At 26.7% G+C, this 26,266-nt stretch overlaps 1 long non-coding RNA gene across 1 annotated transcript; it reads left to right on the top strand.

The window, feature by feature from the left end:
• The first annotated feature begins 24,880 nt into the window (after positions 1 to 24,880).
• LOC136091179 (uncharacterized) lies at positions 24,881 to 25,948 on the top strand. Its single transcript, XR_010643765.1, has 3 exons — positions 24,881 to 25,025; positions 25,380 to 25,764; positions 25,877 to 25,948. It is a non-coding gene; the product is annotated as an uncharacterized LOC136091179 (long non-coding RNA).
• Positions 25,949 to 26,266: the final 318 nt, after the last annotated feature.

Raw genomic sequence — 26,266 nt, 5'->3', positions numbered from 1 at the left:
CACTACTGCAGAAAATTGACTTTAAATTTGTTTGCTGCCTTATCACTTGGGATAATGTTCTGAGTCAGATTGAGATAACAAGCAAATCTCTTCAAAAAGTCAATTTAAATATTCCTATTTCATTAATTTCTAACACTTTGGAGTATGTTAAAGATTATAGAACTGATTAACAACTTCAAAAGATGTTAGAAACTGCAAGAAAATTGTCAGTTGAGCTTTATATCGAGCCCGAATTTGAAAAAAAGCGTGGTCGTACCAAAAAAAGACCAAAGAAGACAATTTTAAGATTAACTTCTTCTACAGCATTTTAGATCACACTATTGGGTCTTTGCAGGATCGGTTTGAAAAGCTTATGCAGCATAATAATCAGTTCAACTTTCTTTACAGTTTAAATGCCAAGGACATTACTGAAGATGAATTATTAAAAAGATTCATAAATTTTGAAAAATTATCTTGCAATGAGTTAAAAGATGTTTCTGGAACTGACTTGTTTGAAGAGATGAAATATTTGCGAAATCATTATTAGGGAAACTACTCTCCGATAAATTTTTTAGACTTTATTTGTTCAAACAGTTTGAATGCAGCTTTGGGAAACTTATTTGTTTCTCTCAGAATACTTTTAACTCTACCCGTATCTGTTGCACAGCAGAGAGAAGCTTTTCCAAGATGAAGTTAATCAAAACGTATATTCGCTCAACAATGACACTGGATAGAATGGATGATCTGGCAATGTTATCAATAGAACAAGCAATTGCAAAAGAATTGGACTTAGAAGATATGATTAAATAATTTGCTATTGTAAAAGCATGAGAGGTTATATTGTAAATAAATATTAAAAGTTCACCACGAATGTCCATAATACGATTTATTTTTTTACACGAGGGGAGGCGGGGGGCGGTGCTTATTGCAAAATGACCACAGGCGCCACATTTCCTTGAGCTGGCCCTGTATATATATATATACATATATATATATATATACATATATATATATATATATATATATATATATATATATATATATATATATATATATATATATATATATATATATATATATATATATATACATATATATATATATATATATATATATATACATACATATATATTAAGGTGGTTCTAAAAACTACTTTTTCTGAAAATGACTGCTGGCACCCCCTGAATATGTTATTTATTATTAAAAAAATGCTAGATTTAATAAATTTTTGAATAAAAAATATTTCAAGGGGTTGCTACCGACCCTCGAACATTATATAGGTCCCTAATATTATTAAAAAAAAAGTTTTTCAAAATTATGTCATGTTGGGTCTCAAACGAAGCAAAATCATATACGAATTTCAAAAATAATATTCATTTTATAAAAAAACATAGATAAAAAATTATAATCAAAAAATCTTAGTAAATTCCCTATTTTTCATTTTTAGTTAAAAAAGGTACCTTTTTGTTTACTAAAATCTAAAATAAAAATTTAATTATAAGATAATTAATATTTTTAAAATTTTTACATAATTTCCCTTCATTTTAGACCCAACATGACATAATTTTGAAAAACTTTTTTTTTTCACACACACACACACGCACACACACACCAGAATATAAATGCCATGGCCATTTCTCTCGAATTAGGAACATAATTTAGTGCCTTTGCTAAAGTTGTAGTTGCAAAAATGTTCACTACTTGAAAATCCCTGATGACAAACGATTGAGAATAGTTTGGCAGATTATACTTGATTCAAAATTGACTAAAACTTGAAGCTTCATAACATTCCAAATACACATATAACAGTTTCATTTTACAATATTACTAAATTGAGCAAAAATAACAAACAGAAACATACTTCGCATTAATATTCTGAATGTTAAACATTTTACTTTTTACAGGCAGGTCAGCAACCAGGGCAACAATCTTACAGTTTAGGTGAAAAATTTCGATGTATACACCTTTGGACATACAATTAGAAAGGATAGGAAGAAACTGCAATGTACAGACCAACTAATAAAATAATATGGAGTTTTCGACGTTTACTTAGAGAGATATTTAAGAAAGATAAGAGTAAAGGCCAAACTGAAGTTTTCCGAGATAAAATTGGTGTCAGACCATCGGTATTTAAAAGAAAGTAAAGTACATTAAACTGAATTACTGGAAATTGTGTTCTATCACTTATATCACAAAATAATGAATCTTGGTGAGTGTATTTTACCAGAGTTTGACTACTAGGGTTGTTCTTTAAAAGATTGGAGATCTGCTCTTGAAATGGAAGAACATAAATAATTCCTTCATTAACATTATGTGAGTAAATTAGTTTATCTGAAAAGTCTTTGTTAGATTGGTAATATGAAAGGCACTTATTAGGAATTGGTAAAATGGTTGAAGTAAGTTTAAAGACATCATCAACAGCAGCACTTGATAACTGATGTTTTTTGGCTAAATTAGAAATATGACTTTAAGACTGTTAGTTAATACCATAGCATTTTCATATAGATCGTCAAATGAAGTTGTTTTAAAAAAATAGAAACATTGTCAACATTTACAGACAAATTAGGCTCTAAATCATTAAAAGATATCTGATTAGTTGATATAAAGAACCATTATTGGAACTCAAAATTAAAGAATTCAAATCAAGTTCAAATGACAATTTATTACTCTATAAGTTCAAATGACAATTTATAAAAATCACAAAGAAACGTAGAGCTAGCATAATAGTTATTAATGAATCTTGTTCAATTCTTAGTAAAAGATTTTTTTAAAAAATATAAAAGTTTTTAATATGCAAACTCTTCTATTCAAAATTATCTTTAAAATTAAATTGTTTTTTAACACTTTAACACAATATTTTAATCACACATACATAAAAAAGTAATCAACAAAAAATAAACGCATGTTTAAGAATTTGAATCAAATCTGTTTATTGCTGCCCTAGTTTTAAGCATTAAGCGTAGAGCTTTTTTTTTTTTTTCCTCCTTTTCTCAAACTCTTTTTGAGGTTGAGCAATTTTTTATTTCTTTTTTTAATGTTATTAGACTAATTTTAAAAAAAAAATTGCTTAACTGAAATAGCTTACTACTTAAAATCGCTCTACACGTAAGCAAATAGATCTGCGCTTAAACAAGGCCTGTTATTGTAAACAGTCATTAAAATTTATTCATTAAAAATCGAGTACTTAAAAACAATTTTAAAAGTATGGAACTCATTATACATACAATATTCTTTTTAAACTAATGTTGCTCTCCCACTTGTAATTTAATGTGTATTAAAGTTTTAATATTTGAAGACATTTCTATTTACAAAGAAGAAGAAAAATGAATAAACTCTTTTAATAATAAAGAGCAAAAAAAATTATTATAATGTCAATCGCTTTAGTAGCATTTTATGAATGTCAACACAAACTTATAAAACGTACTTTTGTGTATAAAATTAAAAATTCCGTACAAATAATACGATTTAAAAAGAGTCTTTTTATATCGTAGTTAAAACGATGAATTATATTATTTATATAATATTTATATAATTTACGTAACTATATTATTTATATAAATTATATAATATATTATATAACGATTAAAACAATTAGTTATATTATAACATTTTTATATAATTATTGATTTCATAAATAACTTGATTGTATAATATATGTATATATATATATATATATATATATATATATATATATATATATATATATATATATATATATATATATATATATAGTTATATAATTAAAAAACACTTTGTTTTTATGCAACAATTAAATCCCAAAGCAACTTTAACAAAAAATCTGTTAACTAATGTCGTCTGTGTATGCATTCTATAAATAAAATATTTTTGTTTCTAAAACAAATGCTATATGAATAACAAAGATAATTAAAAACATCATATAAAGATTTGAAATAATCTATGAACTCACAAAAACCAGACTTTTTTTTGAAAAGTATGGTATAGTGTAGTGTAAAAAGTTGTGTGAAGTTTTTAGATATTAAAATTGTACATAAATTTTCAATTATGTTAATTTTTAGAAACAAAATTGTATTATGATAATCATTTATATACATAACATTAATATATATTCATAGTATATGTAAAAGTATGTAAAAGTGTACAATAAAACTTTCTATGCATAAACAGTTTTCTTGATTTATTGCTTATTCAAGGTTTAGAAAAAATTATCAAAAATTATCAAGGTTTAGAAAAAAGAATCATTTGAAATATTTTAATAGTTAAGCATACTCTACGCAACAAATTTAAGTTTGCGATTATCCTTTCTTAAATCTAGTCCAGGAGGATTTACAGCAGCAATTGCAGTAGTTGCATCTTGATCATCCTGAAAACGCCCTCTAATAGCATTTTTAAACATGTCAGAGCAACATGGCAATAAACTGGGTCTACCTGATTCACGCTGCTTAAACAGAATATGAGTTTTAAATTCCTCATCTGTAAATAGTTTTCGAGTTAGGCAGATAGCAAATTTAGTAACTTCCATATTTCTTTTTCCGATTATGACCAAATCATCACCATGAAACACTACTGGGTCATGATTAGGGATTGCCTCATTAGCTGCAGAGATATTTTTTTCTTTGTTTAATAGCTTTTTTATAAACTTTAACTCAAGCAATATATTTTTTAGACCTTTATTTGTTGCTTTAGAAGATAATTTTGTAGAAGAACATCACCTGTTAGAAAAGACTTAGTGACTTTTTTCAGAATTTTGTTTATATGTATTTCCAATTCTAGATCAATACTTGACAACGAATTATCAGATTCTTCATAATTGATATCTGTTTGACATGTAGGCTTTTGATTATTATTTGATGGAAGGGACTCGTTGATTAAATTGTTTAGAAAACTAAATGATTTTTTTTAATTAACTATATATATATATATATATATATATATATATATATATATATATATATATATATATATATATATATATATATATATATATACATATATATATATTTATATATATTTATATATATATATGTATATATGTATATATATCAAAGTTTGAATTAAGCGATTCTACAAACAGAGAGCTCAATGTTCTAAAAGAACAGAGCAATAATAAATTTGTAAAAACATTTATCTAATTTTTGATTACTTCAGTAAGTAATCAAAAATTAGATAAGTGTTTTTACTAATTTATATATGTATATATATACAGTCAAAATATTACTAGTTCCTCATTTAAATTCAACATGATTAATTAATAATTATGCTTAACTACATAACATATAAGGAAACAGAAAATAAAGTAGTTATTTGAAGTTGATCGATTGTACATGGCTTGAGAACTAAACATAATGGATATATTAAATATATATATATATATATACATATATATATGTATATATATATATATATATATAATATATATATATATATATATATATATATATATATATATATATATATATATATATATGTATATATATACATATATATATATATGTATATATATATATATATATATATATATATATATATATATATATATTTATATATATAAATATGCAAAATTATTTAATAATATTAACAACCTTAGTAAATAGCAATCTTTTAAAGGAAATCTTAACTTGATAAACAAATATATACAATTTACGTAAGATAAAAATATACATTATTTAATTTTTGAATATTTTAATTAACTACTACTATATATTTAGTAGTAATTAATAAAAATATCTCAAATTAAATTATGTAAATTGTTTATATTATGTATATATAGTTTGATTTTTATTGTTATCACTTACAAAATATATCTCTTGTTAAAACAAGCTATAAAGTTTTTATAAATTTCTTATAAGATTTTTGTTATAGATTTCATAATATATATATATATATATATATATATATATATATATATATATATACACATATTTATTTTTGTATATATATATATATATATATATATATATATATATATCTAATATATATGTATATATAATATATATTTATGTATATATATAAACATATATATATAGCATATGTATATATATATATATATATATATATATATATATATATATATATATATTATGACATTTATTACAAAAATCCTAATGTTAAGTAAATATAAAACTATTGTAAAATTTTATATAAAATATAACAATATTCAATAGTTTTTTAGTTTGTTTTAAAAAGAGATCAAAATAAAAATAATGTTATATTTACCAGTAAAATATGTTCTGTAAGAAAGTGATTTTAATATTGATCAATTTTTAATGTCAATGTATATACAGCCTGTTTAGTAAAAAGAAAGAGTTACATTTTAAACAATATATAATCATAAAAAAGGACAAGAAAAAAGTCAGAAATAAAAAACAGATAACCGTACATATCACTATGAATCGGAAAATGCTAGAATTTGTACTACAAAAGACATTAGAAAGATACAGAAAATGCTAAAACTTATATCGAGTCAAAATTAACATTTAAAACCACATTAGAAAATATTAACAGACAATCATCAATTAAATTGCAAGCCATGCAACCGTTTCCAGATGTTCTTGAGCTTTTTCACTATAGAATTACAAAAATTATTTAGTCAAACTGTTGAATCTGAAAAAGCTGTTTTGGAGCTGACTTGACTTCCGTGTGATTAAATAAAAGATGGCGTCTAACATATAAGACGAATTTTTGTTCTTGAAACTTGCTAGGAACTTACTAAGTATTTCGTTTGATCCTGGTAAGCACTTAGTAGGAACTTACTAGGATAAGCAGGAAATTCATAAACATGAATTTCACAAGTCATGACTCTTGACTAATAGGAAACTCAATAAGTTTAGCCTTATTAAGCGAAAATTACCAGGATTTGCCGTATTAGCAGGAACTTAATAGGATAAACAGGAAATTAAACAGATTCCTAGTATTAGCAGGGTTTTTTTTTCTTGGTTATGGTAACATTAACTATTTATTATTGGCCATAACCATAAGTATCTCCCTCGTTAAGTTTATCTTTATAGTTATACCCTTTTCTTATGGCTCTGAGCTATTTACGTCTTTTTTTAACACAATCTTCTGTCATATGGTTCCATTGTTTGACACGATGAATATCTTTACTTTTACTTCCCTCTGTAGTACATAAACCACAATTTACACCTCGTTTGATAAACACATGAAGTAGTCCTGTAGCCCCATCATTGTAGTTTATAACAGCTGAAGCTACAGACACTTTTAAAGTACTATTCCCAACATAAACTTATTTCGGGCATTTTGTCCAAACAAGCTACTCATTAACGTTTTGAGTTTCACCATGCATACATTTTTTTAAAAGTTCAACGCAACCAAGATCTTTAAAAGAAAATACTGGTTTAACTATGTCAGAGACAGCTGTGTCAATACTGATAATATCTTTGTAGGTTTTACCAATAATTTTGTTTCTTTGAAATTTACACAAGGTTTCAGCTGTACGAGGACAATACTGATGTCGTTTTTCAGTATCATCGTGCTCATTTGAATGGTGTAAAACTGCAGCAATTGCTTTCTTCATTGCATATATATTATTGCTGTTTTGCCTAATAGCCATGCCATAATGATATTGCAAAGTATTAATAACTTTTTCAGTTAGCCTTTCTTTCTCACCTCCAATTCCTTTACCATCAGCAAGTTTTTTCCCCTTATGGTTCGCTTTAATTGTGCAAAGACGTGCCCCAACACGTTTCTGAACATGTCCAACACATTCTCCTTTGGTAATTTTGCAACCTGGATAAGGAGTAGATTTTGATATCTCGTCAAAAGATTTAGTATCTCTATCACCTATGTAAAAGGTAAGTTATGCAATTGTTCTGATCGGTGAAACATTTTTTTTAAACCTTCAACTTTAATCGCACCTGCACTGCCAGTATGGTTAATAAAACAAACATGTGAAGCCTTTCAATTAATATAATTAACAGTGTCTTTTTTTTACTCTCATTTTTACCACTGCTTGCATTTCTTTGATAAAACTTCAAAGTCAATGCATTTTCCAATCGAAATTAGTACTCATGCACCTGCAAAATGTTTTCGATGGTGAATAACCCTGACCATTCTCACGTAAAGTATTAAGTACCCTTTTATTTACTTCATCACTAATTCTTCCTGAAGCATTAAATGCTCTATTACATTCCTTTAAAGAACAAAACTTTAAGTTCCAATCGCAATCGTTACAAGAAATTTTGAAGAATTGTGCTAATACCCATTTTTCTAAAATCGAATGTTTAATGTTGATACTGGCAATACAAGCAGGGCACCGACCAATGGTGGTTATTAAAGATAAAAATAATACTCTGTTAATAAAAAGTTACAATCGAATGCAGTGAGAGAAGACGAAGAATCGTCGTTTGATTCCAAAGAAATTTCTAACTTCTCTGCGGAAGCCGATTTATTTACAAAAAATTTTTGCAACATTTGATGCTGTATTACAATTTTTTCTTGTAACATCTCCTCTTAAAAACTTTCTTTTTTTACCTTTAGAGGACTTATACCTGCTTGAAGAACCCATTTACAAATAACAACACCAACAAATCGTTAATTAAAACTCAATTTATACTGAAGGAAGGGCTGACAAAATGTTAACTACCATCCTTCAGGAGTTCTACTTTGGTATATTAAAATAGATTTAAGAATTAAATATATTCATTTTCGTATTTTTCAAAATTTTATCAAAAACATCATTTTTTTACCTTGGTACCACGTTCATAAATAATCTAGAGCTGCTAAAAATATTTACATGTTGGGAATAAAATCAAATGGTCTTAAATCTGAACAAACACCTGTACAGCACGGTTCAATCTTAAACCAAAAGTACGTAGAGTTTGTTAGACACACGTTAATTGATTTAAACATGTAAACCTTTTTTCATTTCACTATTGTTTATTTGCTACATTATAGTTATGAAAATTATGTTTTTCTTTTTTTTTATTTTTTAAGTTAGGTAAATTGTTTTACATTTATATTACAAAAAAATCATCCCGAACTCAGGATAGAGGTTTTTCAAAGTAATCTTGAAAAGAACTTCTTGTTACCTATATGGTCATTTTTGCTTACCTTAAATGATAAAAGTTGAGTCAATGCATTCTTCAGTTCTTTCAAAACAAAATCTTTATTAACTCCATTGAGCATGTGTATAACTAGCACAGAAAAACAAGTCATCATAAAGTCGCCATCTGATTGAGGAAGTTTATCTTTGGACATTTAAAAATATACTAGTTCTAAAAAACAATATGAAAAATATTTTTAAATGAAAAAGTAAAATAACAGAATTAGAAGATAATAATTTAAGATAACCATTTTTATACAACAATATTTTCAAAATTATGGATAACAGGGCATATAAAGTGACAAAAACAGTTGCTTACACTGCATAACAACATTTTTTTTTTGCTTGAAATCAAAAGAAGAAACTCAATATTATTGAGTTTCTTCTTTTAATTTCAATATTGAATAATACTCTTAACCTAAAGTAAGCACAAAAAATATACTATAGGAAGATAAATACTAAACAGTTTAACGCCAGAAAGTTACTTTAGAATTGCCACATTTATTTTTTAATTGCACTAACTTTATATATAAAGGGTAACCAATACATTAAAACATCTCAAATTATATCAGTGCTTTTTATTTTAACTTTCATAACTGGCTCAAAAACAGCTATCAAAATAGACTTTTCATTTCATCTCAATTTCTTTATAACTAAATTTAATAAAGATAAAGAAAAAATGTCTGGATAATCTTAATCTAAATTATTATTTATTAGTGCATGTACAAGTACTTTATTAAAGATTAGCCTGAAATATGGATTATACTTTTAAGAATGAGTTTTTAAGTTTTAACTAGTTTATTGTGATAGCTGGTTTAAAATACCATCAAAAGACAAATTTAGAATCGCAAATGGAAATACAAGGATAACATCACAAACTGATAATCCAATTTTGCACTATGGAAAGTCTCAGGACATATAATATTAGCTGAAGAAAACGAAGGTGATCTGCAGGTGGAATAAACGTTTAAGCGTAATGTATCTAATTTGATTGTTTCAAAGTGTCTTTTTACAGATATTGATACTATCTTATTAATTTGATGGGAAATAAACTGATCATTCTCAAAAACAGTGATTACCAACCCCATTTTATATAAAATACCATCAATATTTGCACTATGTATTCCTCCAGACAGGTACTTTAGTTCACCCTCATTATAATAGACATAAGCTTTAATTGCACCAATTTATTTAAAAAATTGCGCAGTGTTGTTTGCTATCATTGTTTTACATGCTGTATATGGAATGTTCTTGAAGTTAAAATGTGAATAACACTTAACCACATGATGTTTGCGCTCAAAAGCCATGCACATGTGCTCCCTCAAAGGCCCTGAAGTAGCAGCCTGAGCTGGATAGTGGATAAGAAAATGAAGCATAGGTATAAATTTATGTTGGTATAAACCCAAATATAGTTCACGATGCATACCAATAATTTCTTTTCAAATCAGTTATGTATTTTTCTGTTATGATTGGAGAGATGCATAGCCGAACTTTTTGAATCAATTTTAGCAAGCAGTTAAAACGTTCATTATTAGCCAAAATATTTTTCAATTAAAAATGGGTTAAACTCTTTTAAAAGTAAGTGTTTGACCTCTTCCTAAACTCGCTTTAATTTTACATGTTTTACAATGCCTGCTGGATACACAAGTGGTTTTAGCCATTTATTTAATGATAAAATTGCTGCAAATTACTTTCAATAGCGTATGAAAGAAACAGGTCTAGCTGAAGAGAAACCACACCTTCTAGTAGATCATGCATTGGATCAAATGATTGTTTTGGTATGTCAAATAGTGGAACTGATAAAAGAACACTTGTTGAAGATATTCCATAATACTTTGAACTTTTAGCTCTATCTTTAGGTCTAAGACCGGAATCTAATTCATTTACTCTGATTAAATGTTCTTTTAATTCACGTATAGAGCATTGTTCATGCCTAATTTTTATTTACATCTCACCTCTTGTTGAATTACAAACTCTGCAGCATCAAACAGTCTTGCTGCTAAAACCTTCTTTAAATCCACCAATACCATTTGCAGCTAATGAATCACCAGAAAAATAGCATGACTCACCTGTCAATACTTTAGGAACTCCTAGCACTGTTATCTCTATCTATGTCATAAGTTTTGATATAATATCAATAAAGTCAGTCAACAGTGCACGGAAGAATATATTGTCTTTAATTATCTTATTACGTGTAAATGCTAAATATAAAATGGTTTGATGTTCCTTCGCGATATTTTGCAGGAATATTAAAAATTTGAAAATGCATTGCCCAATGTTTGTATTTAGACCGTGCTTTACCAAGTGATACCAAGATCATCACAATAAATAGCTATACTGATTTTACTATTAACAAACCTTGCAATCTCAGGAGATTGAAGGAAAAAAGATAAAGTGTCTAAAAAGAGTACAATCATTACAGGTAACTAACCCTAACCCAGACAAACAGATTTAACTAAAGACATTTTGAAAACTCTCGCAAAATATTTTTTACGAAAACTTTGAGATGTTAAAATTTCAAGCTCCTATATATCATCAGTTATTTGATATTTTTCTGCTTCTTCAATTAGTTCAACATCAAAATTATTCTCTACAAGAGCTGAACATTGTTCAATGTGCTTCTGATATCCGTATAGCGTTTTAAACTTTGAATAACAAATATCACAAATAATCGATTCTTTGTTTCCATGAATACGTAAATGATTCTTCATCAAACAATACCTAGAAGATGTAAGTACAGCAGTTACGTTTGTATGAAAATACCTTTCGTTTTGGGTTAAAATTCTCTGTTAAGTGATTGCTCGCTGGAGATATACTTGCTCTTGTGCTTTGTGAAGTTTGATTTGTTATATAAAGTGGAGTTGATTTGATTTGAGCTAAAGGAGATAAAGTGGATGACAAAACAACTGGAAATTGATCAATTAGGCAAAAATTTTATTGCTTTGCATGTTCTAATGGACACGCAGGTCTATACAAAGTTACACTAAAATAAATAAAAATGCACCACTAAAATAAATAAAAATGCACCACTACAATTTAAAAAATTATAGAGAAACAAATAGTTGTTATTTTTAGAATAAAAATTCAAAAAAGTTAATTTTATTTTTGAACGTTAAAATATTTTTTGCATGCACAGTTTTTAAGGTCATGTTATTGTATAAAAAGCAATTATTCCACGTTTCAGCAATTCGCTAAGAGAAATTATATTTACTTAAATTAAGGGATAAAATTGTTTCCGTATTTTTTAAATATGACCTCAGGTGTAGTTATTGCTGTCAATTGCAAAGAACATATATTGTTCTGCACAAACCAGTCAGTGAAAAATTTTTAAAACATGTTACTAAGTCACTTTTATGGCGCCGAACTTTAAATGATTTCAAACCAATCAATTATAGTCGATTATGATATATATTTATAAGGTTTCTAATTTTTTTTATGTAAGTTTTCTTTGGACACTTTCAACCAATATAATCAATCCGATTGGGCGTGTCTACCAAACTGGAAAGCAATATTCTAAAATTGGTCTTATGTAGGTAATGAAAGCTCTGACTAAGGTACAAGGGTCGCGAGTTTTAAAAATTTCAAAATTACGAGTTAGCTTTATGGATGACGTTAGAAATATGTATTTTATACTTAAAAATAATAGTCATTTGTTTTAACTTTTAAATAATTTGTTACTTTATAAAAGAGTGCTAATTAGAAATACTTTTAATCAGAAAAATATAAATTGCATGCAATTCGCCAATATCGAAAGAAATAACTGCAACATTTTTTGGACGCTTTGCTAATTTTCTTTTTTTCTTTTTTTACAGCACTCTAATCTATTGGCCCTAATTGAATGTTAAGAAAAATTCCACGTGAGAAAAGAGAATACACCTTTAATGTATTCTCTTTACTCTAAATAAATTAAAACAAGATATGATAATTTTATATTCAAAATGAAACTTGTAAAGATACTCTTATAAAACTAAAAACTACATAGGGTAAACCTGCAGTTAAGCGGCCTAAAATTATTTATTTAAAAAATGAGAAGACTGTAAAAATCCATTTTAATGAAATATTACAGTAAATAATAATTTTTATTTATAATAGTAATTTGTATATTTATAACAGTAATAGTTATAATCAATCATAATAAAAACTATTTGTAATGAAATTTATAACATTTAATATACATATTTTGAGATATTTTAAAGTCGAATGAGAGAGTTCAACTTAAGCTCTCTCGTTTGAACTACGAACGACAACGCAAAAGTAGAATTATTTTAGGCTGCTTAACTGTAGATTTACCCTGCAAAGAGAAACTCTAGAAAAAGTTAAATTTTTAATTAATCTTGCTTTCTGGCGGACAAATACGTAAAAAACGTTTATTACTGCAGATTAAATTTTTTGCATTTCACTGTAATTTTCATTTTTCACTGTATCATCTTGTCAGGGAACTTCATCTAAATTACATCTGCAGGCAAATATATCTTAAAATAATTTTTTTATACATATGTTATATATGTTGGTTAATCACAAGCAGGTAAATCACTTTTTTAATCTCTAATGAGATTTTCAGTAGTTTGTTGAGTTTTTGGAGCCATTTTATAGTAAATTTTAGCCATAGCTATCTTAATTTTTGTTTTAGGCGCTCGCTTTATTTACAATGTCTTTTAAACTAATTTTTCCTGCGCTTCCCAAACAAAATCTCCATGCTTGATCAATGCATGGGTTTCATTGGCTAATGACTGGTACCACTGCGCCGGTAATGCGGTTCATGTTCCAATGGTTGGCCATGTTTGTTTTACGATCGGCCGACTGTGCCAACCATTCCGACTTTATTCCAGATCTAAACCATGCTTGTAATTTAAAAAAGAATAAGTTGGCGCATTTGTTATTTATATAAAGACTCAATATCTTCAACTTTTTAACGAATATCAGTTTCCCTATCACTTTTTATTGATTTCAATTTGTTATTATTTTATTGGAATTCATCAACAAATGAAAAGAAATCCTTTATAGTAAAACGAATTGTAGTGGCACATATATTTTATTTTATTTTAAAAGTAAGTAAATGATTTTGAGGATCTCAAATTATTTATGTTGGTTCAACTTACAAGAAATTCTTGTAGAGGTGCACTGAGTGTGCAAACATATAATACGAAATCCTACCGTAAACGTTCCTTTAAATACTCTGTAAAAATATGTCCTCAAACCAAATTAAAATACTACTTGTTAAATCAAGATAAATAAACAACAGTTGTATCACTGGTGATACAACTGTTGTTTCTATTTAATTTGATAAAAGATATATATACTATAAAAGATATGTAAGATATAAATATGAATGTTGACTAGTAGCAACCCACTGTGTGTTATATTTATTTTATTTGCATTATTTTTGTTTTGTTTTGTTCATGGTCGCTCTCCTCGATTTAACCTAGCTATATGAGAGTGAACCATCCAAAGTAGACTGTACATATATTTTTGTAACTTATAACAATCTAATGTAAAACACCTAATATCTGGTAAATATATTGCTTTTTGTTGTTGTTGTTGCTGTTTATATTTATTTTATTTATTTTATATAAAATAAATTATATAATGTATATATAATTTATGACAATGTATTACATAATACCATAATATTTTATTTTAAAAGTAAATATTTTTTATACTTTATAATATAAAGTATTAATGATTTAAGATCCTTAAAAAATATTTACTTACTTTCGAAATAAAATCCGATATTATTTAATATATTGTCATAAGTTATACTATATTATACAGGTTATACTATCATAGGTTATACTATTTAATAATGAATATTGTCATAGGTTATAAAATTCGGCAAATGTTAAATTTCAACGAGGTTAACCTATGACTTGGTAATGTTATACTTATAGTATGATTTGAGGACCTCAAATCATTTATACTTTATTTTATTTATTATGTATTTATTTCGTTTATAGTATAATTAAATGATATACATATATTTATATTTATGCATTTATATAATTATATATACATAAATATGATTATATTTATATCATTTACTTATACTATAAACCTAAATATTTTGTTTAAAATTTAACAGTTGTTGTTCGAAAACATGAAAAAGAAGCAAGGTGTCGAGAGGCCCATTAAGCGATGGCGAATGCAAGCTCCTGACAGTAATGGTGGTTGTGCAAAACGTGCTTTAAAAGCGTTAGCTAAAAATGCTTGATGGTTTTTAGATATTTTATATATATTTATCTTTAAATATGTTTTTATTGTTAAAATGTTTTTATTGTATTAGTCAAGCATTACAGAGTATTGGATTTTATAGATTATGCTCATTTTTCGTTTACCTTACTTTACTTTATTTATTTTGGTTATAATTTAATAAATATTTTACGAGTTTGACCTGACCTTCATTTCGCGTGACGGATGACATGCATGCACGGGTTATGCATGGGCCAAGCATGGCGAGTTTGCTGGGTTGCGGCAATTTCTGTTTTCTTTTGAATTGCGAATTTATTTTCAATGTTGTAAAAATGTTATTTAAACTTTAATGAGAAAAAATCGATTTAAACTTGTGATTCTGCATAAATAACAATATTTGCTTTATTAGTGGTTGCTTTTTTAATTATTTTTAATGAGTGCTTTTTAAATTTTTATCACTAGTTGCATTTTCTAATCAAGTATTCTTTTAACTACATATCAATCTGTGTATTTAACTTTCTCCAAATATGGGGGTAAATTGAAATTTTTTTTTTCCTATTAAATAAAGTTTCCTAAGAAACTTTTTAATAAAATTGTTTGACTTTTATATAAATAAATACACCTCAAAACAAAAACAAACAAAAACATTTTTTCGCTTAAAAAAAATGAAACTCTTAACTATTTGAATGGATCCGCTTTTATTAAACAATTACGTATAGTCCGGTAGAACTTAACCTAGAAAAAATTAGTATAAAGACATATTATATATCGTTGGAAAGCTTATTTTTTCCTCTTTTAAATGAGTAATTGGTAATTTTTTTTATTTTGGGGGAAAAAAAGTTGTGACGTCATAAAGATTAGCAGAAAAGCACCAAAATTGACGTTTTTTACTAAAAGAATTTATAATTTAAGCAAGTAAATGTAATATATTTTTATATTTATTACTCCTAAGTATTAGTAGTTGGTTTAATGAACTGAAAGCGAAATAATAATAACTAAAAGTACGGTATAAAGGCAGAGGGGGACGCTACTTTAGCCAATTTTTTGAAAATTTGACTTAAAGATGTGTTTACAAAACAAATATATTCAAAATATATAAAATACTGTTAAACGTAATTATTCTGTAATGTTACCAAGAGCATGTTAAAAAATATTTACAAAGAAGTTTATCTTTATGCATTAAGTTTATCTTACTTATTCTGGTTAAATTAAAATTTATGTAAAAACATCTGAGAAGTGACGGTCATGGGCTGGTTCATTTTCTTCGTCAACTTTTTCAATATTTGTACTGTTAATCCCGTGACAGGGAGCACACGATGAAGTGCAGTGAAGTCCCATCTTTCTGCAGGAACATCGACTCGAACAGGAGTTTTTACACCCACATCGAACAACCTCTAGGATATCCTATGGACCTGCGTTTTCATCTGTCGCTATTGGTGAGTACATAAAGCCATTTAATTTCCATCCCCAATTAAGTGGGTCAAGATCAATTTCACTTAGACATCTCCAAATACGCACTTGATGATATACTCTCAATCCATGGTAGTAAGCAGCTCTAGGAGATGGTAGAAGAACAGAAGGGTCTATGTGAGCTCGATCTGAGTTTATCATTTCCTCGTACTTTTGCTTTCGTATTTGTTATAGATTTGATGTTGAGGAATGTAGCAGCTGAAAGAAACGAATTGATGCATTTCCAATCTCATCAGGCGATTTATCATCATGGTAAAAAATATTTGCTGCATTGCACAAGTCTTTGGCTTCAAGCTTTCTAAAAATTGAAGTCTTTCCAAAATTGTGAATTGCTGATGTTGTTTCACAACCTGTAAATGCGTGCGCAAAAAGAATATTGTTAATGACATGTTCTGCTGTACTGCCAATAATCTGATCAATGTCATAACATTCACGCTGGCAATCAACTCTTTTTGTCATACTTGTTAAATATATTTTGTGTAAAGATTTAACTGATTTACAGTGGTGTAATAAGAGGCAAAGAATATCGCTGTCATCAGCAAATATTGTGTCGGGCTCTGTTTTGGAAAAGTTAAGTGCAATTTTAACGATTGTAGTATCTGCGTCAGAATGACACACATACACAGTAAAACCTCTTTCTCTTAATCTAACTTCTACAATTCGGATAAATGATTTTTTGTTGGCGTAGTTAAAGAAAAATTTACTTTTATCAGACGGACAAGGATTGCTTTTATGTATTTCAACTGCAAATTGTGATAAAGATCCACGCTTTATACGCGTAGCGTCTTTTGTAGAATTTTCATATCCATCGAATACTACTACACTAACTTTAAGGTAATTAAGAAATTGGATGTACTTTTCAAAAATATTGTCAAATATTTCACCCTCGTTCCAATCGCAGCAGTATAAAAGAGCGCCACCATCGGCAACTTTTAAAGAATAAGGAGCAAATGGCATAGATATAACTGGCTTTGTTAGGTAATTTTTTTTCAGCTTGTGTTTTTGAGCACTGCGCATAAGACCATCTTTAAAAAGTGACATAGGGAGCGAAGTTAGTTCATAGTAAAAGTAGTCTTCAATTTCTTTTTCTGGTTTTTTCTCAACGATAACTGATAAACGCAAAAACAATGTCAAGGGATCAACTGATATATTTTCATTGTTGACTTTAATATTTGAGTAAAGTCCTTGAAGATTTTTGAGTTGATTACTCCTTTTGAAGGATACTTCTGTGTATGTCATATCATTCATTTGTGCCAGTATTGAAGCACCAATGCTTTCCGAACAATCACAAGTCACCTGATTAAACTCATCTACAAGCCCTGAGTCCAGAGCCTCAAAGTGTTCTCTTACATCAAATGGGCTATGAGAATCAAACCATGATTTAATTTTTTGAAAAATTTGAGTCACGTCTAATCCTTCCCGCACAAAGTTCTTTGTGTTCTTTACTTGAGTTTCTTGGCGAGGTTAATGAATTTATTGCTTCTGTCATTTCAGCGCACCTTGATAAAAAATATTATTTCTATATTTGTAAATATTTGCCCCATTTAGTTTTTGCTGGAAATATCTATTTTATTGGCAAATTCCAAGTAAACGAAACAATAAATATTTAACTTTATTTTTACCTATGCATTGTACTTGTCCAAACATGTAAAACATTTTCAGTAATTTCTCTGCCAACAACTCCTCCTTTGCCCTTTAACGATTTCATTAATATCTGATCTATTGATAAATCAGTCCATATTCCAGACCAACTCTTTGAAGTGCGCCTTACTGTATGTTCTCCATTGAGGAACTGTTTATATACTTCTGGGTGAGTGCATGCTAATTCATCCACTGATTGTAAATATAAACGTAATGATTTTGTATAATTATTGTGCCCTGTTGGCAAGTAGTTTTAGCATACATTTTATTGTAGCAATATGTAGGTTCCAGTTACTAGTTCTTTCCGCTCGAATAAACTCTTGTACAATAAATATATAGTGAACATAAATTAGCCATAATTTTGCAGTTCGTGATTTTGCCATGTATTCTTCTTGCTTTTTTTCAAATAATAGAATTAACTTCTTTTCAAGGTCAGTGTCGCCATTTTTGTTATGCATATTTGAGCTGTACATTAATTTAATTTCAGTTTTTTCTTCATCGCTTAGTTCAACCCAAACTTCCTCCAGCAATATAGATAAGATAGAAGATGCAGCAAACATATGGCCTCGAAGACTTCGAGAAATTGCTTTTCCAGAAAACATGTGGTTGACTGAAGCGAGGGCGTAAACAGTTTCAAGAGCAGTTTTTAATCCACTTCCTTCCATCAATGTTCCAATAGCTACAAGAAAACTCATTAGCTGATGAAACCCACCAATTCTAATAAAAACTTTCATTTTCTTTGAAGCCGCAATTTCATAGGCTTTCAAATAAAGCTGTTGATCAAATATAACACATGGCATTCCAAGTTTTAGCTTTTCTGATTGTATTACAACGAAACTTAACAAAGAATATAAAGCAATAAAATCAGTTGCCGGTAAGTTGATTACTGGAAGCATGGATACTTTAGAAATAGGAAGAACATTATTAACTTGACGACTCATGTAGGCAGCCTAACTTGGGCATTGTAATTCTAAGATATGCGACATGTTCCAAAGTATATCGACAAGGTTTGGCTTTAAAGTAACCTTAAATAAAAGAAAGTTAAAAGTTAATGATTGTCTCATATCATCAAAAATCTCAAAATAAATTGTATCTATAGAAGTTTTTATTATATTTTAAAGCTGTACATGAAATTTAAACACTAATTTTTTGAAACGCTATCCCTCTTAACCCCAGTCAAGTAAATACCTTTGTAAATTCTTGAAATTTTATTTGAGATAAAACCGGAACGTCAGAGCTGTAAAACTGAAAAATTGTAATCTGGTTGTCAAAGTTTATGTTGGACCAATAATCTTTTTTATCCCTAGGCAATCTTTTCTTATTTGAGTTCTCAATAAAATTTCCATTTGCAATTGATATGGAACCTAATCCGTGATGTGTATTTTTACCATCAATTGTTGCTAAATCATGATCTGTGTTATCCCCAACAAACTGAATAGATGTTGTACCTTCAGGGCAAAGTATATCGTTAATTTTATCGTGTTTCACTATGTTCTGCTTGTAACGAATGACCTGTTAAATAAATTTAGTTTTTCTTGTATTCTATATTGTTATGTGTAAAAAAAATTTTTAAAAACAAATACAAATAAAATTATCACTTAATAAACAAACCTCGTCGTAACTTGATGCAAAACCCAGTTTAGCAAGTAGAACATTTAGCCACTTGGAAGAAAGTACATTATCAACGGTAACGGCTACTCCTAACTGCATTGGCATTATTGATTGTGGCCTCACTGCAGAAAACAATGCTTGTGAAATTGACGTTTGTTTTAATGGCACAGGAATTAGTTCTCTGATAAACACCTTCAGCAATAAGGGTATGCAGGTGTTTTCATTGTTAGTTACATCTTCTATTAAAGGATACGTTTTTACATCATGGTCAAAATTCTTTATACAATCACTCAATAATTTTGCTGCTGCAGTTATAACTCTGATTTTTTCGTCCTCTGCATTGTGTTTTTTTCTGGTGTACCAGTTTTTGCATAATATATGTCTAAATCTGTCCAGTATAATTACATTACTTTTACCTTGTCGCGAGACTAATTGCATAGAATCTCCGTATTTTTCTTTTAATTTATTTTGCGTCATTTTAAGGGAATTTATTTCTTCTCCTAATGTTTGCATCATCTCGTAAAACTCAGAGACTGTGTATAGATCAATATCTTCCTCAAGTTTTATGCATGCTGCATTAAAGACAGTAAGCTTTTCTGTTGATGTTGGTCTTCCACCGCTTGATGTAGTAATAGGTTTTTCAAATTTTGCACGACAATAGATGTGATATCGTGCTTCAACAGCTACAAGATAATTTATATTCAAAAGTCTAGCTTCAACTGTTTTAGATAAAAAATCGTTACGTTCGTTGCATAATTCTAGAGTTGCATGATAAATTTTTGATGATTTTGTTCTTACTTCTATGAAATTATTTCTCTCAGGATGGCGACTGTCAAGTGTGCACATATTTCCACAATAAAAACATTGCTCTTTAAAATTAAAAAAAATCTGTTCTGATCGAGTTGAACGTTTTCTTTCAATAAGAGTTTCCATCGATGCTTGTGATCGTTTAATTGATTTTGATTGGTTTCTTAATTTAGTTCGACACGATGAGTGAATAAAAACCTTTTCTCCTGTCTCTTGATTTTTATTCAGTTCATTTACCAATACATTTAAATCCAATTTTAAAGCACATTCAATTAAATTTCCAAGAGCTCCTTGGTTATCAACATTCCTTCCAAATCTTGCCCCCACTTGGCTCAACGAATCTCCTTCTAATTTCATTTTACCACACAATGCACATACAGAGGATTCATTTTTTAAGTCCATAATTTTTCAGTTTCAGAACTAGTTTTATTATCACTTACAAGATCAGATAATTTATATTAAAATCTGAAAATAGCAAATCATTAAATAATTATAAACACTAAGATAAATAATTTATTAAAAAGTTTTTGATAAATATTGCCAAAAAAATTCGATTACATTTCGAATACAAAAAGAATATTACATTCTAATAACTTTAAAATTCGAAATGTAGAACTAGGAATTTTTATTCCCTCTACCCATTTTTAGTTACAGAAACAAAGTTTAACAAAAATATTTGACCAAAACAAACAAAAAATCAAAAAAATTCCTCTTGCAAAATTCAAAAAAGGTCCTTTGGGGGGCTGTGGCCCCCGCGGCTCCGAAAGCCATGTTTCTAGTAACAAAAAATATATATATATACTCAACACTTTTATATTATTTAAATATAAGTGTTATTATAGTTACAACGCAACTTATTGTACAGCATACTTAAAATTTATCAGCAACGTTTAAAATTTCGTATTTTACTCCTACTCTTTGTGACTTCATAACTTTTTTTCCCCAAAATAAAAAAAAATACCAATTACCCATTTTAAAGAGGAAATAATAAGCTCTCCAACGATATATAACATGTCTTTATAATAATTTTTTCTAGGTTGACCCCTTTTTTGGTGAAATTCTACCGGACTAGTAGTTTAATATTCTATTCAGACCCTTCCATAAGGAAGTTTACATGGGCCATATGGCCTGGGCTTCCAATTTTGTTGGGGCTTCACATTTTCAAATAGCGTTTTTAAACGTCAAAATAATCACTATACATTATTGCTAAACTATATATATATATATATATATATATATATATATATATATATATATATATATATATATATATATATATATATATATATATATATATATAATATATATATATATATATATATATATATATATACATATATATAATATATATTAAATATATATATATATATATATATATATATATATATATATCTATATATATATATATATATATATATATATATATATATATATATATATATATATATATATATACAGTAGTGGCCAAAAAATTAAGGCATGTCATAAAAAATAACTCAAATTTTGCAGTGTCAATTTTTTATTGAATAAACACAATAGAAAATGTAAAATAAATGAAAATAATATTCAACAAAATAATAGTTATAGCACCAAATTATAGCAAGAGTTTAAATGACTTGAAGGTTATAGTTCAATACTTTGTCGGATGTCCCTTATTATCGAGCACAGCTTCATTATATACCAGCAGTTCTCGGTAACATTATGGTTGGGTGAACTTGAGGGCCAATTAGATAATAATATTAATTTTATTATCAGTAAACCACTGCTTAACTGTTTTAGCTGTATGACAAGGTGCTGAATCTTGCTGGAAAATGCTGGTTTTAGTAATTTCCATGTGCAGTTTCACTTTGTCTTTCAATACACTTAGATACTTTTGTGCCTTGACTTTTTCACTTTTTTTTAAGATGTGCAACCCGCATTAGCCTTGCGCTGTGATTGCTCCCCATACCATGACTGAAGGAGGATGTTTTACTGTTTTTATGGTATACTTTGGATTCAGGCATTCACCCACAGGTTTTCTAACATAGTTATAGCCCGTGCTTCTAATTTGTTGAAACGTACTTTCGTCTGTAAACATTACGCGTTCCCACCATTCCAGTGTCTTGTCTTTTAAACTCTTACAAAATTTAATCCTAGTTTGTAATTGAGATGGAGTTAATAAAGATTTTTTAGATGGTCTTCTTGTAACTAGACCAAAGTCATAACACAACCTTCTTCTAATTGTTCTCGAATTAATAGTAAGTCCCCTTTCCATAACAAGTTGCAGATGTTGTGTTTCCATAACCTTGCAGATGTTGTGTGGGGCTCACTATTAACAACATTCTTTAAAAAACGGTCTTCTCGTGATGTACTCACACAAATTTCTACCACAATTTTTGCGATTTGAATAGTCTTGCACACGTAAAGTATTTTGCTTGGCACATCTTAATATTTTTAATTGTTTTGCTATACTACTTTGAGGATAGCCCTCCGAAAATAGTGCGTTTATTTTACCTTTAACAAAGTTATTAATATCATGCTTTTTACCCATAATATTACAACTATGGCAACCTGACGGTGTAAACATAATAAAAAAATTATTTGTATCCAAGGTAATAACGCCATAAATAAACAATAAGTTAAAAAAGTTTAAAAAACGTAGCCTGCCTTAATTTTTTGGCCGCTACTGTATATATATCTATATATATATATATCTATATATATATCTATATATCTATATATATATATCTATATGTATATATCTATATATATATATATATATATATATATATATATATATATATATATATATATATATATATATATATATATATATATCTATATATATATATATATATATATATATATATATATATATATATATATATATATATATATATATATATGTATATATATATATATGTATATATATATATATGTATATATATATATATATGTATAGTTACTCTATATATAATATACATATTGCATATATAGAGAGAGAGAGAAAATAAATATATAATATATATATTAGTTTATATATATATATATATATATATATATATATATATATATTATTATATATATATTTATATATATGTATATAAATTATATATATATATATATTTATATATATATATATATATATATATATTATTATATATATACATATATATATATATATATATATATATATATATATATATATATATATATATATATATATATATATATATGTATGTATAAATATAATATAAAATAAGTATATTTTATAAGTTAAATAAATATGTATGCATTTTTAAATATATTATATTATGTTTATGTATATATATATATATATATATATATATATATATATATATATATATATATATATATATATATATATATGTATGTATGTATAAATATAGTATAAAATAAGTATATTTTATAAGTTAAATAAATATGTATGCATTTTTAAATATATTATATTATGTTTATGTATATATATATATATATATATATATATATATATATATATATATATATATACATATATATATATATATATATATATATATTTATATATATATATATGTATGTATATATATAAATGTATGTATATATATATATATACACATATATATATGTATATGTGTATATATATATATACATATATATATATATATATATATATATATATATATATATACATATATACACTCACACACACACATATATATATATATATGCATATATATATATATATATATATATATATATATATATATATATATATATATATATATATATATATATATATATATATATATATATATATATATATATATATATATATATATGTTCTTATATACATACGTGTAGATAGTGATTTAAAAAAATTAGCTTTATTTTTAAGAGAAACAAAAATGAACTAATAATAATAACAGTGATAATATTAACAACATCAACAATAATAATAATAACAACAACATCAACAATAATAATAATAATAACAACATCAACAGTAATAATAAAAATAGTAGTATAATAAGAACTAGTAAAACATAATTAAAATATTTTTAATCCCTTTTTTTTATTGCATCAGTTTAGTAATTGTGAATGTCTAACTTTTTTAATTTTTGGCTAGTACAAGAATAACATGTATTACAATGAGCCATTAGTCTGGAAAAAGTTTATACAAATAGTATTTTAAAACTTTTGTCATTCCAAAAGAAAGATAATGCATCTGACTTCCTTATTTTGTCTGGTATAAAAAGAGTATTTTTTTATCAGTCCATTATTAAAGCCATCTGGACAAAGTTATTTTAAGGTTTGTTGAATTTTTAGCTCCTTTTTTTTTCATTGATTGTTTTACCTATTTTATATAATACCAACACCTCTTTAATTTTTATCTTTAATAATTTTCAATACTATTTTTTATAGTTATTATTAAGAAGGTTATAATAATAACAAGAATAATAATAATAATAATAATAATAATATAAAATAATAATAATAATAACAAAAATGATAATATTGAATAATCATATAAAAGTAATAAAAAAGTGGTGCTGTGTTGGCTTTACTTGTCGGCTATAAGACCATATTTAGCTAGGGCTATTTACTAATAGCAAATTTAATTTTAAATAGTTTTTATGTTATGTTTACTTTATTTTATTATTAGCTCATAAAATATTTTCTAAAACAAATATGTGGAAAAGAGCTGTTTGGCAAGAAGATTTGCAAGAAGAAGAAGGTGTAGTTCCTTCTAATTGGATAAATATTAAAACAGTTTATTGGCCTCCAGGTACCAAAGCTTTGAACGCAATGAAAGCTTGCCAAAATCCTGAGAAGAATTGGCTGAAGTTTCCATTAATAAAAGTTATATTCTCTTCAGGTATTACATTATTAAATAAAATTAAGCTATTATAACTTTTTTATTTCCACAGAAAGCAAACAGGATTGTGAAAATTTTGAGTTTACAACCACAAAAGGAAAAAGTGACAATGAGGATGTTGGTTTTCGAAAAAGAAAATATAAACAAAGAGATTTTCCTGATTATTTTCCAAGTAAGGATTGGTTTATATGCTGGAATTTTATAAATTTCAGTTTTTATACCTGAAAATAAAAATACCTGATTTATCATAATTTGTACTATAAAACAGTAATTGTATTTTGCAGGTTCCGTTATTAAAGATTTGGATGAAGTGTCAATGCACCTGACCTCCAGTAGTTTATCGATTAAATCTAGAGGTAAATGTATATATATATACATACATACATACATACACACATACATACATACATACATACATACATACATACATACATACATACATACATACATACATACATACATACATACATACATACATACATACATACATACATACATACACATGCATGCATGCCTACATACATACATACATACATACATACATACATACATACATACATACATACATACATACATACATACATACATACATACACATGCATGCATGCCTACATACATACATACATACATACATACATACATACATACATACATACATACATACATACATACAT

This window comes from Hydra vulgaris, chromosome 14 (genome assembly GCF_038396675.1).
Source record: "Hydra vulgaris chromosome 14, alternate assembly HydraT2T_AEP".
Taxonomy (NCBI): domain Eukaryota; kingdom Metazoa; phylum Cnidaria; class Hydrozoa; order Anthoathecata; family Hydridae; genus Hydra; species Hydra vulgaris.
This window is presented reverse-complemented; position numbering and strand designations above follow the sequence as displayed.